The 15124-nt window shown below is 37.9% G+C and overlaps 1 protein-coding gene across 1 annotated transcript in view; it reads right to left on the bottom strand.

Annotated features, from left to right (window-relative positions):
- Positions 1–13644, bottom strand: part of LOC116846237 — a 44827-nt gene extending 31183 nt beyond the window's left edge. The window contains exon 1 of the mRNA XM_032819803.1: positions 13292–13644. The gene's annotated coding sequence lies outside the window, so the exon portion shown is untranslated. The remainder of the gene's footprint in view (positions 1–13291) is intronic.
- Between the last annotated feature and the right edge of the window lie 1480 nt (positions 13645–15124).

Genomic DNA, 15124 nt, shown 5'->3' with positions numbered 1-15124 from the left:
AGAGAGAGAGAGAGAGAGAGAGAGAGAGAGAGAGAGAGTAAAAATTGGATGAAATTTGGAGAATTGTAGAAAGTTGTAAATTAATAGATGTACGAACCTTTTTGTTATGTATGTCTATTAAATCAATGCATTTTTTTATCGATTGTGATTGATCAGTTTTTTATGGCTTATTACTTTTATGTTTTTAACTTAAAATAGAAGATATTGATATAGGTTTTAAAGTATTCAAATAAGAATTAAATAGAATATTGTAGTTAAAAGTAGGATCGAAATTGATTACGAAGATATATGAAAGAAAAGAAAAAGTAAAGCAGACATACTGTTTTCTCCTTAACCCTTTCATGCCTCTGGGACATATATGTCCTACTTACAAAAATCATTATAACTTTTAAACAAATAGTCCTATCGACTTCTACTTTAACTTGTTTTAAAGATAAAGATGCAAGCTACATGTACAAACCATCGCATACTTTGAAATATTATGTTTTCAATAAAATATAGTTATTTAAACTTTTCTAAAAATCCAACTTTTAGGTAGTGAAGAATAACTTTTTATTATGTCGAAAATTCATTAAATTAATGCTAATAGTACACTTAAAATCTGACAGCAGTACATGACAGCTTTATCAATTACAAAGATCTTGTGTTTTCACCCGTGCTATTGTATACTATAGCGGTCGTTCACAACTCTAGCGGACATATAATATTTGCATATTTGCAACAGTGCACTCAGAAGTTCCTTGTAATAGTTATCCGAAATATATTATCTTGACTCGAAATTTTTACATTCGAATTATAATTAATATTCAGAAATAAGAACATAATTCAAACTTTTATTTTGAATATATCGATATTTCAGTATTTCATAACCACCATCTTGAATCCGCCATTTTGAACTTCAATTTTGATAGTTGATTTGAAATCAGCGCCCTCAAAAACCTATAGAACCGTCTCCACGTAAAACACATCTCTTCTGGGAAAGCTGGAGACACGAAAGGATTAATGAGAATCAAAATTATATATTTCATTTTAATAAAATTCGCACGCATCTAATAGTAACTGTAGCTATTATAAAAAAATAAGCAAAATATGAATGATTGTCTCACTCTCTAAAGAAATTACTTACAAGTAACATTACCTAAGTGTCACACGCCGATCTTCTTGAAACTTTGCACACATGTAGTACATCGAAAAACATTAGACACGTATTTTTTATTTTGGCTAACAAGACATTTTAAAGTTAGAAAACGTATTCGAAAATTTAACATTCTATAGCACCATGATAACTAATGCTATCTGAGCGTTATTCTTTTACAGCTTTTACGACTCTATTATAATTTATATAATATAATATTATAATATTATATTACTCTATTATAATTTCATTGTCTGAATGTTTCTAAAGTCGCTAATTATGATTTTGACATTAGTTTTTTGCGAGATTCAAAAAATTTCTTCGAAACTGACTTTGAATAAAGTCTTTGAAATGTCTGCGATTTCGGTCCGCCATTTTGAATCTCGCAAAACTAATGTCAAAATCATAATCAGTGATTTCAGAAACATTCAGACAATGAAATTATAATAATGTCGTAAAAGCTGTAAAAGAATGACGCTCAGGAATAGCATTAGTTATCATGGAGTGTTAAATTTTCGAATACATTTTCTAACCTTAAAATGCCTTGTTAATCAAAATAAAAAAATACGTGTCTAATGTTTTTCGATGTACTACATGTGTGCAAAGTTTCAAGAAGATCGGCGTGTGGCACTTAGGTAGTGTTACTTGTAAGTAATTTCTTCAGAGAATGAGACAATAATTCACATTTTGCTTATTTTTTTATGATAGCTACAGTTACTATTAGATGCGCGCGAATTTTATTAAAATGTTAATAAAATGTTTTATTAAAGTGTTAGTAAAATATGTTTTCTAAATTTAAGATAAATCTTTTCTATCAAAATTCACAAATGTTATACCTCGGCTCCCGTGACAATCGATTGCTGCGTATACACGTTGGCAGTGGCTTTTAATTCTGACGACTCTCAAAGTACTTCAACTTCTTTCGTTAAGAAGTCTACTAACCGCGTTTTGCGATCGAGCATACGCAGGAAATTGTTATTGTGAACGATTAATTTCACGGCTCGCGTCTGTCTCTAGATATGTTTGCTTTTTTTTCTTGATTTTTTTCGTTCGAGATTAGCTAACGGCGACAGCGGCGTAAATGTTATAACGCCGCTCTCTCGCGTCGGTTTAAAGAGGGAAATCGAAGCGCGCTCTGTTTACCGTGCACAGAGCCGATAGTTTGAAGACGGTCTCGCGTGACAGAGTGTAATGGTCGATAACGAGTGAACGACAACTGAAACCACATGTAATTTACACGCGAAACCGCGCGCGTTGAGTGAATCCGCATAGGGACGGGAGGACGCACACTGTCGAGAGGATTTCTGGATTGGCTGCAACGGTGAGATAATGTCGTAAACGTTCTTGCCATTGCAATCGCTGCGCACTGCATTGCCCGTCGATATAATGCGACAGCCATCGTTTCTCGCGTAGCTGAAAATTGACGTACGCGAAATGCAGGAACTCGCGATCCTACGCGAATCGATACGCGCGCCAGTTCAAGTAAGTCATTCCGGAGTAAGATGAGTTTATTCGTGAGATTCTTCCCTACGATTCGAATATCGGATTAACTATAGAGAGAAGGAAACTGTGTTTCGCGCAATCCAGCTTCAGACTCGAATCCTTCGTGAAGTGGAGCCAGTGGCGTAGCCAGAGGCGAGGCTAAGGGATCTGCAGCCCTTCCTCCACCGAAATTAATTTTCTGGGTTACGCCAAGTGTAAGAAAAATATTTTTGAATGGCCTTTTTTGCTCGTCAAAAATAAAAAGTACAGCTCCCCCCCCGAAACTTTTTCCTGGCTACGCCATTAAGAGGAGCTGTATCACGTAAGACACTCGTCCTTCGATTACATTTTATCGGATCTCATATTTTGCTTATTTTTCTATGATTTTCTACAATTATTATTAGATGTACGCGAATTTTATTAAAATTAAATATACACATAATTATGATTCTCATTAAGGAGGAAACACGTAGCACGCTTGTTTTTTTTCCTTCGATTTATTCGCGAAAGATGAAAACTAGGTCGAAAGGCTACGTCGGACGCGATTTAATTAACCATACATTACTGATTATAGTCCTCTGTAATATACACGGTAATTCAAAGCCCAAGGTTACTAGTTGGACAGAAGATTAATTGTTGAAAAAAGAAGCAAGAAGTTCGTTTCAATTTAGTTCAAAGAACTCATTGTTATATCTAGCGGAAATTATATAATGACCGTGTTCAGTAGAGAGAGCTGCTTAGCAACTATCAATTGTACAATTTGTAAATTCTGTTGGTGTATATTCTCAGTCTTGGCCGCATCTAAAAACATATAGCAATCAGATTTACGAATTTTGCAACAGTTAGCTTTTCTGCTAATTGATAACGCTGATAACGCTGATTAATCTGATAACGCAGCCAATATCAAAATTACACTAAGGAAAGATACATCATTTTTGTGAAATGAAGTTCATCTCTGTGAATAAACTTTATATTCCATGAGCACATTTTTAAGTCTTTCCTCTCAGTATACTGAGAGAAAAATGTATAATATTTAGAACTATAATGGCATAGTAAAAAGATTATAATTAGGAATATAATTTTTATAGTAAATGTTACCATAATATTTATAATATTTACAATATAAGCATAATATAAGTGACTCATGTAAAATTTTTACCAAGAATTATATATATATATAATTATTTGAAATAAAAAATATAGTAAGGTAGCAAATATTGAATGGTAAGAGAAACTAACTATTTTATATAGTCAATACAATTGGAATATTTGGCAAATATAGATACATGTAACTATATTCCCAAAAAGTGCTTTACCATACATATAGAGTAATAAGATGGTGACTATAAATCTGTGTTCATTCTACTATATCTTCATGTTTAGATAAACTATAAATATATGTTTGTGGCCAAAACAAACTATAAAATATAGTGAAATTATAGTTATTCTAACTATTTTTTTCTCTCAGTATATATATACTGTTAGAAAAATCCGTATTAAATTTAATAACTGGGATGTCAAGTTTTTTTACATAACTATGTTATAAAAAGTAATAGTAAAATCAATATTATATTTAATAACATAGTTATGAAAAATCATAATCAGATTTTATTTTTCATAATGTTTTTATAATAATTCAGAAATGCTATTATGAAAAATAAACTCCTGGATAGCTCCGTTGAAATCTCGATAAAGACCACGATGCTTTGCAAGCTGAATCTTTCAGGCCGAAACAACCTCGTATTTATGATATATTAGAAAAATTATCCTAACATATCATAACGTGTTATAATGTTTAATTTAATATGGAATTTAATAAGAAAACATGAAATATAAGATAGAAAATATTAGATTTCATAAAAAATATGAAAATTATAATTAATTTATAACTAGTAATCCTAATGTTATGAAAATCTTCACTATTATTAATTTTAATATCAAGTTCTTAAATTTACTTACAAAAATGCTATTATTTTTCTTATTTTATTTTTATTTTGTTATTTTGTTATTATTTTGTTATTATGTATTTTGTTATTATTTTTTGGTATTTTATTAAAATCTTTTCTAACAGTGTGTCTACTGCTACATGTATGGTATATGTATGTGTATGAAATTTAGGACTGAAAAATGTACACGCGAAATGTCACTGGTTCCAAAATTGTTAAATATAAATACAACATTTTACAAAAAAAGAAAAACATTTTTCTCTTTAATTCTGCAAATGACATATGAAATGAGATAGAGGATAGTGGACGAAGCAGAAGGGAAATTGAATTTGCTGTATCGCAATTGTTATACCGAGAAAAAAACGGTTGGGCTGATGAGAGTTTGCTCGAACGAGCGAAATTCGTTCGAGCAAACGTTTAGACGATTGAACGAATTATATGAATAGATTTAATTGATTACGATTTGGTCTAGCAAATACAACAAGGGAACTTCTTGTTGCGTAATTTGTTCAATAAATATTTCTTTAACGGCGGGTAACTTTGTCGATTCAACTGCCTTTTTTCTCCGCGTACCACCCACGTCGATTGCAATTTGTGAGAGTACTTGGAAATTATTGTCGATGCGACACAACGACGCTCAATAGACAAGTTGATCGCGCGACGATAGATAAACATGCACGGTAAAAAATATTTTCTATTTGTGTTGAGTCGACCTGCATAGAAATTTCCGCGTTAAATTCTTAATATACTCGTGTGTGTTGATTATTGTCGTGTTGTTTTGACTTTTCTATGTCGAGTTTACCATCACCGTTTCTAAATGTCAACAAAACAACAACAGTGTCCGAGTGTTACATTTCTGTTAATTCCCGATGTACTATTTGCCATGCGTTATTTGTTGACACATTTGCCATGCGTAAAATGAATATAAGAATTAGCACGCAAATTTGGGACACACACATGTTAAATAAAGAAATTTAATACAAAATTCTTTTGCAGATAACCACATAAAAATTTCTTTACAGGCGATCAGTACGATAACCTCGAGACAGCAAGAAAAGAAAAGAAGCAAATAACGTATGTAGCTTCAGCGGCCATTTCGTCCGTAGAATCCTATACGTCGTACGCAATTGCGTCCGCGTGAACATCTGCTTCTCTTGAGAAGTGTCGTATTTTCTATAATTTCCTTTTTATCACGTAAGACTCTCCACAGCCCGCTCCATATTCTGCCGCATAATTTCGCCGCTGACACACGCACACACATGCGAATATGTCCGGCCAAGTTTAACGGCGAAGTTGGACGGCTCGATATAGCTTATGGACAGTGGAGTTTAATCCGCGTCTGTCATACGTGTTTCAGGTACGATGGCGGTGATTTAGATCGACTGTCCGGCTTTAAAGCGTTCTCGATACTCGATTTCGCGTCGCGCCGACGAGAGTAACGTTGCATCGTGCGCCGGTTTGATATCGCCGTTACGTTTCCGACGACGCTGTTTTCGTATCGATGGGCGTGCGAGCGATTCGCAAGCGTGGATTATATATGCGGGAGAAATAGCGTGCCTCATGCGCGTTTTACTACACCCTTGCTACTCGATGCGCTCACATTGTGCGTCGATTTATCCGAGCGCGACGTCGCTCCTCTGATCATGATTTTATTTCCTCTTTTGCGCAAAGAGCAGCTCGCGTTGCAACGTCTCCCATTTCGCGCGGATTTATCGTGCATTCACTTGAGGACGGGATTAAATAGTAGTGTGTAAAACAGTTCTCTCGATATTGCAATGTAACGTGTCGAAGCGTTCACATCCTCCACCCCTAACTCTGACCTTTTGATTCTAGAACCCTAAGAAAAGTTATGTGAAATCTAACCATACACTGAGGAAAAAATATCTAAAAATTAACAAATATTTATTAGATAGGTATCATTAACACATATTCACCTAAATAAAAATACTTTTCATTTAAACTGAATATTAAGTAAACAATACTCGGTTTAAATGAAGAAAATTTTGATTGTAAATATGTTAATGATATCCATCTAATAAATAATTGTTAATTTTTTAATAATTTTAAATTTTTAATACTTTTTTTTTAAATATGTTAAGTATGTTAATGGTATCCATTTAATAAATATTTGTTAATTTTTTAATAATTTTTAATTTTTAATAATTGTTAATTTTTTAATAATTTTTTTCTTAGTATAACCTGACATATTATATTCTAATGATGGGTAATCATTACTTTGCTAGTATAACAAAAGAGGATATGACTTTTAGGCGATTTGGGGACCGCTAGGTGAACGCAAATTTCTTATTTTTTTCCGTAGAATTAAAAAATCGACCTTAAAATTACGCCAAATAAAGGGAAAAATAGTTATAGACATTTAAACGTTGATTTTCCCTGAAAATCATGCATTTTCCAACACTGTCATATTAAATGCCTTTTTAGAGGTGCTAAATCTCACATTACATAGGAGACTTATTTTCTCAAAACTTGATAATGATATGAGAATATACTCTAAGCAGCAGAGAAAAAGCAGTCAATTAAAAAAATATTAACGTTCAAAATACGTGAGTTTGTAATCCAGCGTTTTCAGGATTATAAAGACATTAGTAAATGAAAAATTCTGATGTTTTATTTATTCTTTTACTTTTTGAAATTTAATGTCATCATAAAATTATATTACAAAAACATCGGCACTGATGATTGTGAACCAAGTGAATTCTAACGAGTTTTGAGCACTTGATTTGCTTTTATCAACTTTTACTTATATCCACCGATATCATTTATATTCAATTAGCAGTATTACGCACAAATAAAATATCTCCCTTCTCTATCGGAAATAGGACCACGAACATGGACGTAAGGGAGAGTCGGTCCCATCATTTTTTTTCTTTTTTTTTATATTTTTTTGTATTTTTTCTTTTTCTTTTTTTTTTTTTTTTTTACTTTATTTTAGCACCTCTAAAAAGGTCAAAGGTATTTAAAATGGCAGTGTTGGAAAATGCATGATTTTCGAAGAAAATCAACGTTTAAATATCTATAACTATTTTTCCCTCTACTTGGCGTAATTTTAAGGTCAATTTTTTAATTCTACGGGAAAAAATACGAAGGAAAAAATAGGAAATTTGCGTTCACCTAGCGATCCCCAAATCGCCTAAAAGTCATACCCTCCTTTAGGCAGAACCCAGAGTGAATGTACATAATTATGTATACTGGCTTTTCAAAAAGCTAAGGACTCCCACATCGGCCGGTATCGCATCCTCTACGTCAAATTGCAGCAATAAAAGCAGCTGCAGTTGCACGACCTAAACGCGCTTTTCTTTAAACGGGACTCCGCGCAAAGAAAGGGTGGGTTGCGCTCCGTAATTCTCCGACTGTACGCGCAGGTGGTGTATGCGCGCTGCAATCTCGCGGAAATGCACGGAGTTCACCGCACTTTGTTTGCTCGATGATATTCGAGCTGTAAGGCCGTTTGATTGCAAAGAAGCACATTCATTGATTTTTATATGGCGGTTGGTATTAGATCGCGTAAACAGTTACATCGACGGAGGGATATCATCGTCTATTTTAATGCGGCACATTCTTGACGCCGACAATCGAGAAATCGACTTTACCTTTAGGACCTTGGCGCTCGACTTCTCAGAAATTAAGCTTTCAATAAGTCATGCGTTAGTGCGTCGCTCGTAGTTGTTCGCGATTCTATCGATCGTTTAAAACGCCTTTTCCCGTTGACCAATGCACTTCGCACAAAAAGCATAAAAAACACGCTCACTCGTCCAAAAAGTTCTTTTGTATCTCCAATAGTTGCGAGCCAGTGCGAAAGGGATGAAAATTCGCTGCATGATTTCACCCCGCAAACTTGCGGTCTTGATGAAAAAATGTATATACAGAGTGTCTGACGCAAGACACGTAAGATTACGTGTGTAGATAGATCAAATTGAACAAAAAATTTCTCTACCATTTTCCAAATAACCACGTAAAAGTTTGAGTTATTAATTAAAGAAGATTGGCAAATAATGATACGCAATATGACAAATAAACTATAATACATATACGACATAATGTAGTAAAATGCTTGTATATTAGATCAAAAACTGAACAAAAAAGTCCTCTACCATTTTGCAAATAATCACGTAGATATTCAGTTATTAATTAAAGAAGATTAGATTACTGCACACAACTATACCCCAATCTTTTTTAATTAATAACTAAACAACTATATGGTTATTTGCAAAATGGTAGAGGACTTTTTTGTTCAATTTAGCCTAATATGCAAGCATACAGCATACAGCAGAAGTCGCAATCACGGCTCATCTACTGTATAGCGTGTGATGATTCACAAAACGTTCTTTGATTAATAATTCAAAATGTAGTTGTTTGAAAAATGATAAAAGAATGTTTTGTTTAGTTTGATTATTCTTAATCTACCTTAATCTTCTTAATCTACACGTAGTCTTGTGTGTCTTGGGTGTCAGACATCCTGTGTATGTTTTTTAATATAATTATTGTACACAAATATATCAGATTTTGCCAAAATTGGAGACGAATATTTCACGGATATTCCATCTGTAGGGGAAAAGAGATGTGAAACACCGTTTGCCAAAGTCTGCCGCATCATGTACGGCAAAAGAGCGCTCTTTTATCTGAGAATCAGGCTTCATCGGTGTTTCGGGCTTTTTCTGTACGCTGCATTTTACGCAGCCTGATATTACCTGATTCACAGGATTTTCATACTCTTCTTCGTCACACGACTACGTCGCACTTAATCCGGCCCTCTCGTTTTCTGGACGGCGCATTAAATGATTACTTTCATTAATTAACGTGACGTGGGAGCAACTCCGGTGCGGCGTAAGTTCGTGCTCGTCGAGCATAGCGGCCGATATTAAAGAGACGTCGTTTTTACGAGAATCTCGCGTACGTCAATGTGTCAAAGCGAGGCTCGTTAGACCTCATTGAGCTAGGTCGCGCGATTATCTCGGCGACAAATTACTAATAAGACAAACAAGAAGCCGCTTTTCCGCGCAGCGTCCGACATTGCGCATTTCGCAGAGAAGAGAACTCATCAGCGTGATCGGATTTGGGGACGTTTATCAAGCTATATCCTGGGCATTTCGTCACTTGGCGCGCTCCAAGAAAAGTTTGGCAACGCTCGGCTGGATTTCGCTTTGCACGAATATGGAGGCAAATATAAAGATGAATATTTACAGATGAGAGAGTAGAGGTAATGTCGAAGACAATATTATCCCTACACAAAGAGATAATGTACACTCGCTCGCAGAAAAGTTGTCAGATCTTTATTTGTGAGGAAAGAGGGAGGGCGACCTCCAAATCCCCTTCCTTCCTTCTTTCGTCCTTCTCTTCTTACTACTATTTCTAATGTCTACGCAGAGTATAATATAAAGATAGAGTAATTAATAAATGTCATTTTATTCTAGATGTCAGTGAGCCGGGTTTTCCATTCGGTTTTTCCATTCGGTGTTAATTATTATAGAAGTAAACAAATGAGGCGGTTTAGCAGATATTATATGGTATATATTTTATTATGTGAATATATATATATATATATATATATATATATATGTGTGTATGTGTGTGTGTGTGTAGCATTAAGTTTCACGGGAACCATATTTAGGAAATATGTACAAAAGTCTGAGAGCGCGTATACGTTTCACACTTGGTAGGTTATCGAATCCAATGCTTTTCCAATATTTTGCATGTAGCTTAAAAAATTTTTCTCACTAACCTTTGTATTGAATTCTTTTTGTCAACAATTTTTTTTAATGCGCAATGTGTGCCTGCTAAAATCCTTCCCAAAGATTACTCAGATTCATCACCTTGGCAACATGTATGCGGGTCAAGGTTATCATGCAAGGCTATTATATGCGCTGCCTTAATACGCGTAAGCGTCGCGAAAAATGAAAAAAAAACCTTAATGGATTGAAAATGTAGGCAGGAAGAAAGAAAATGTAACAAAATGTTTTCAAACTAACTATGTTTTCTCGAAAAGGGAGTAGTATTATCCATTTTGCAGAATATATAATTTCAGTCATTTTCTTTTAAATTAATTCTTCTGGGAAATCCAAGGACTGGCACGTTATATGTCAAAGAATTCTACATGTCGATTATCTCTCTCTCTCTCTCTCCCTTTTAAAATCATTTAGGTCACGCCTCGATAGCGAAGCTAGGGCACTCATGATGACGAGGTATAGACTGCAAGGCACAAACGACCCTTCAGTTCGAACATTCGTCGATCCGCTCGACACGCGTGTACGAGGCAGCACGTAAAATAAATAAAAAAAAAAAGCGATGTCAAAATACTGAAATCGGTTTTACAGCAAATTCGATGGCGTTTGAGATTTAACGGATATATCGAGAACACGCTCTCGACCATAATTGTGTGCTCCGCATTGAAATTGGATATCGCGACGAGACTTGATGCCACGGACGCTTGAAACGCACGTCCGTACTTCGGCACTAGCCTGCAACGAACGAAAGATCATTATGTTTGGTGACCCTGGCTCAAGAGCAAATTGTAAACTGTCTTTAGTTACCTTAGCCGCTCGTTGAATTTAACTGCGCGATTTTGACCTTTTACGTTATTATAGCCGCCACATATTAATTACATCGATATTCATTCATATTTCGATCATATTTCTCGTTGATTGTGCTAATTCGATTTTGTCTAAGGTATTTTTGATGTACATTTATTTTGCATTAATGAGTCCTTCCCAAGGAGAAATCGATTTTTCATTCGGTTAACGAGCTGAAGAATCGAGAGAGCAGCTCGAGTGAATGATTTATCTTCCGTGTTTGCTTCATTCCGCTACTCTTACAACATTGTCATCAGGTTACCCTTTTTTAAATAACACTAACAATGACGGTATTATTGTTTTTTCATTAGTATAAGGATAATCTTTATCGCAAGCTCATTTTCCAGTAACGATGATGAATGTAACCGTTACTTTTATTACCTTTATTACTATTACTATTGTTACTTTTTACACGTGTGGGAGATATTTGTCATCGCGATCTTCGCGCGCGTGGGGAGGAGATAGAAATTTTCCATCATCATAATAGAAATGAAATAATAATTTGTAAAAAGAGATCCTCGAAAACTGATAAAAAATGGAACGGAAATGATAACGAGTTATCTTTCCAAACGAATAACAGTAACAAGCGGTAACGAATCACCTTTTTTTCACCGAGCAATGAGTGACGATAACGAGTTTTAAAAAGTAACTTCGAGAAGTTATTAAAGAAAGTTATTTCGAGCAATTTTTGTAATGTAATTCTTCGCAACTTCGGAACATCCTATCGTAAACAAAAAGCATTTGCGTCTTGAGTAGAAGGAAGTTTCGAATCTATGTTTACGTGACATTTCTCATCCCTGAGATGAGAAATGTCATCCCTGAGTGAAATGTTTCTGTAAAAGACCTCGATACCAATCTTGATTGTATGCAAATACAACGTGTTTCTGAATGACCCGGTTCAAATGGATCGTCGTATTGCGTATTCTATTTGTTGAAATTTGAAACACGAGCACGAACTAAAGCGCGAAGAGACGAGGTCGCGCCGCAGTCATTCATCGTGAGAGAGCGCGCGTATAATTATCCGGAAATTATGAAGAAAGCCGGGCGTCCAATAATTGAGAGACAGAGAGAGAGAGAGAGAAAAAGAGAAATGGCGGGAGGAAAAAGGAGAGACAAAGAGAGCGTAAAAAATCGAAGGAATTCTTATTCGCGTTTCATATCGAAGAAATACGAGGCGGAGAGTTCGCGTTATTGAATTAAAGCGTCGCTATACCGATATAATTCGTTAGAGAAATGTACGACGGTATTTCGCGCAATGAGCGTTACTGCGAGAAGAAATAAATGAGAGAAGAATGCGTCTGCGATTTACGGCGTGAGCTCCAATTATGATGAGCGCGCTCGAAGATTTCCACGCACGTTTTTCCCTTTTTTCTCTTTTTTCTATAAATATCGATCCAATCCGCGCCGAACGAGCTATATACTCGGATATTCCGTGAGACGAGTGTTTATCTTTCGGCTCGGCTTCTAAGTTCATTGATCGTGGCGATGAGGATTTTGAAGCCGAGATGGAAATAATATTACGTGCGCGAAAAGATAGACGGGGAGGGAGAAAGGGGATGATGAGAGAGGTGAGAGACAGCGAGAGAGGAGGGAGAGCAAAAGAAATAAAGAGAGAAAGAGAGAGAGAGAGAGTGAGAAAGAGCCTCTGGAATAACCTATTTATATATACATTCATACGTGATATAACTGAATCATTCCGTCGAACGTGCCGCAATGTGCTCGATTTGAGGATGAGGTTTTGAAGAATATACGACATACGTCGACACAGAGTCGACCGAGAGGATCCGCGGGCTGGTACCGATGTGACAACAGCTACGTCGAGGTCGTGGCGCTCACTGCTACGTGCCAGGCTTCTTAATTAGCCGCCTTTATCGTTAATCAGCCGACACGGTGGAACAAGTATACGTGGTAGCGTGCTAGAGGGATACAGGTCGAAACAGAAAGAAAGAGATAGACAGAATGAGAGGGGGGGGGAGGAGAAAGGGAAGGAGGGACAGAGGAGCAGAGAGGGAAGGTGAGAGAAGGGGCGGGAAGGGCACAGCGGAGAAGAGACAGAAGAGAAAAGCGGCACATACAGGGGTGAAGCGAGCGTCGGTGTATGCGGACGGACGCGGTGCAGTCGAATCAGCAGAATACCGCACCTGATCAATTAAGCTGCTAATCACGCCGCAATCACTGGCCACTATCGCCACTACCCATCGGTCGTCCTCCACTATCTCGCGTACCGAGAATCCGACCGCGCGTCCTCGTCCACCGGCATCGTCATCTCCCTCGCCTCGTTCTCTCCCCCGGGTGCCTCTCCTCTTCCTCTCGACTCGACCGTCTGCTCGGCTGGACGTGAGAGACCGATGTGGCACGCGTCGTCAGGTCAGGTGCAAAACGGACCGCCCGTCCTCCGTTGATCGGTCAGTCGTGAGATCGCGGCGAGCGCAAGCACCGCGCCAAGGAGCTTTAACGAGCTTGCGCGACCCTCGCACGACTAACCGAGGCCTGGTATCGGGGCTCGCCTGCCGCCCCTCGCCTCTGCCGTGAGAACGCTGAGAGGAGCGGCGCCACGAGCGCGCGGGCTAGAGAAACTACCCTCCCGTCGTGGATTCCCTTCTCCGTGGTGGTGGATAGAGAGGTACTGCGCCACACGCGCGCAGGCGGCTGTATCGGGGTGGCGCAGAGCGTGAAACTTGCAGACCCGTTCAATCGCGACCGCCTGAAAACCCGTTGGGAGGATTTTCGTGCGCTCTCTCGCCCCCGGAGCGCGGGGAAATAATGCCAACTGCGCGCGACCGCTCGGGCTTAGAGAAGCTTGATATTTCACGCGTGACATTTCTGTCCGCTTCTGACACTTCTGTCAATATAGCATTTTCTTGTTGCATCACATATCTAACGCATGCGAGAGAAAGAGAAAGAGAGAGAGGGGCAAGAGAGGAAGTGGAGGGAGGAAGACAGAGAGAGAGAGAGAGAGAGAGAGAGAAATCCTTTAGCACGTTGCACGTTACGCCTGTGCTCCTGTCAGACGCGCAAGTGTCATACGATAAATGTCAGACGTAAACGCAACTTAAAGAGTAATTTATAAGCACATTGTCAACATCACGGCTAATAAGGCGTGATTGCGTGGGGTGTACGCGGCATATCGTAAACACGTAGTGCACGTACTCCGCAGCCGTCACAACAATCTACGATAAATCCCTGCCAGCCAACTCGGGCGTATCGCTAGTTCTAGTCTAGCACTAAAGAGCAAAAGTTAGCTCACGATATATGAGCATATGCGTGTGACAATACACGGTGCTTTATTGCGTGCACGTCTGAACTCGTGATTAAACGCGTTATCCTTCTTCTTCGAGAGATGTCTTGATGTGATAATTTTCTCACGACATTGTTTGTTGTCTGATCGTTTATTTTGGAGATTACACACGCACGCACTCACACGCTCTTTCAGTGTACGTATCGTCTCTCAACGATCGTCTATTGCTCTCTCCCATGTCTGTCTCTGTTGCGAAACCAAGTTGATCTATTATTCAAGTACAAACTGGACCGTTATCGTGCAAGCCGTGCTTGCCCTTACTGCCCCGGCTTCCCTCGCGTCACATTCTTTCACCTCATGGCTCGTGTAAGTTCTTTTTCTCGCGTCTTTCTTTGTGGGGCAACCACCTGTAACTCCTTCGAGACCCCAGCGTTCCAAACTGCACGCACCCCCGTCGTCGCCTAACCGCGCTTAATTCAATCGCCACGTCATTCCACGCCCTTCGCGTCCGAACGAGTCACCTTGTCGTGCAGCAATTCGTCGCAGACCGATCTCTCTCTCTCTCTCTCTACCCATTTCATCGCCGACATATAATTACTCAGTAAATTGTTTAATTCAGATCATAAAATAGGAAGTATGGATTCGATGGAGAGACTCGGCAATTTATGTCACCGCGTTTTTACACTTGTCAAAATTGACATCTACGAATCGTTTGCTTCTAAGTCTAGATGCAACT

Source organism: Odontomachus brunneus, unplaced genomic scaffold, assembly GCF_010583005.1.
Source record: "Odontomachus brunneus isolate Ranch 3 - 2012 unplaced genomic scaffold, Obru_v1 Obru_scaffold_062, whole genome shotgun sequence".
Taxonomy (NCBI): Eukaryota; Metazoa; Arthropoda; class Insecta; order Hymenoptera; family Formicidae; genus Odontomachus; species Odontomachus brunneus.
The sequence above is the reverse complement of the archived record's forward strand: the minus strand, read 5'-3'. Positions and strand labels throughout refer to the sequence as shown.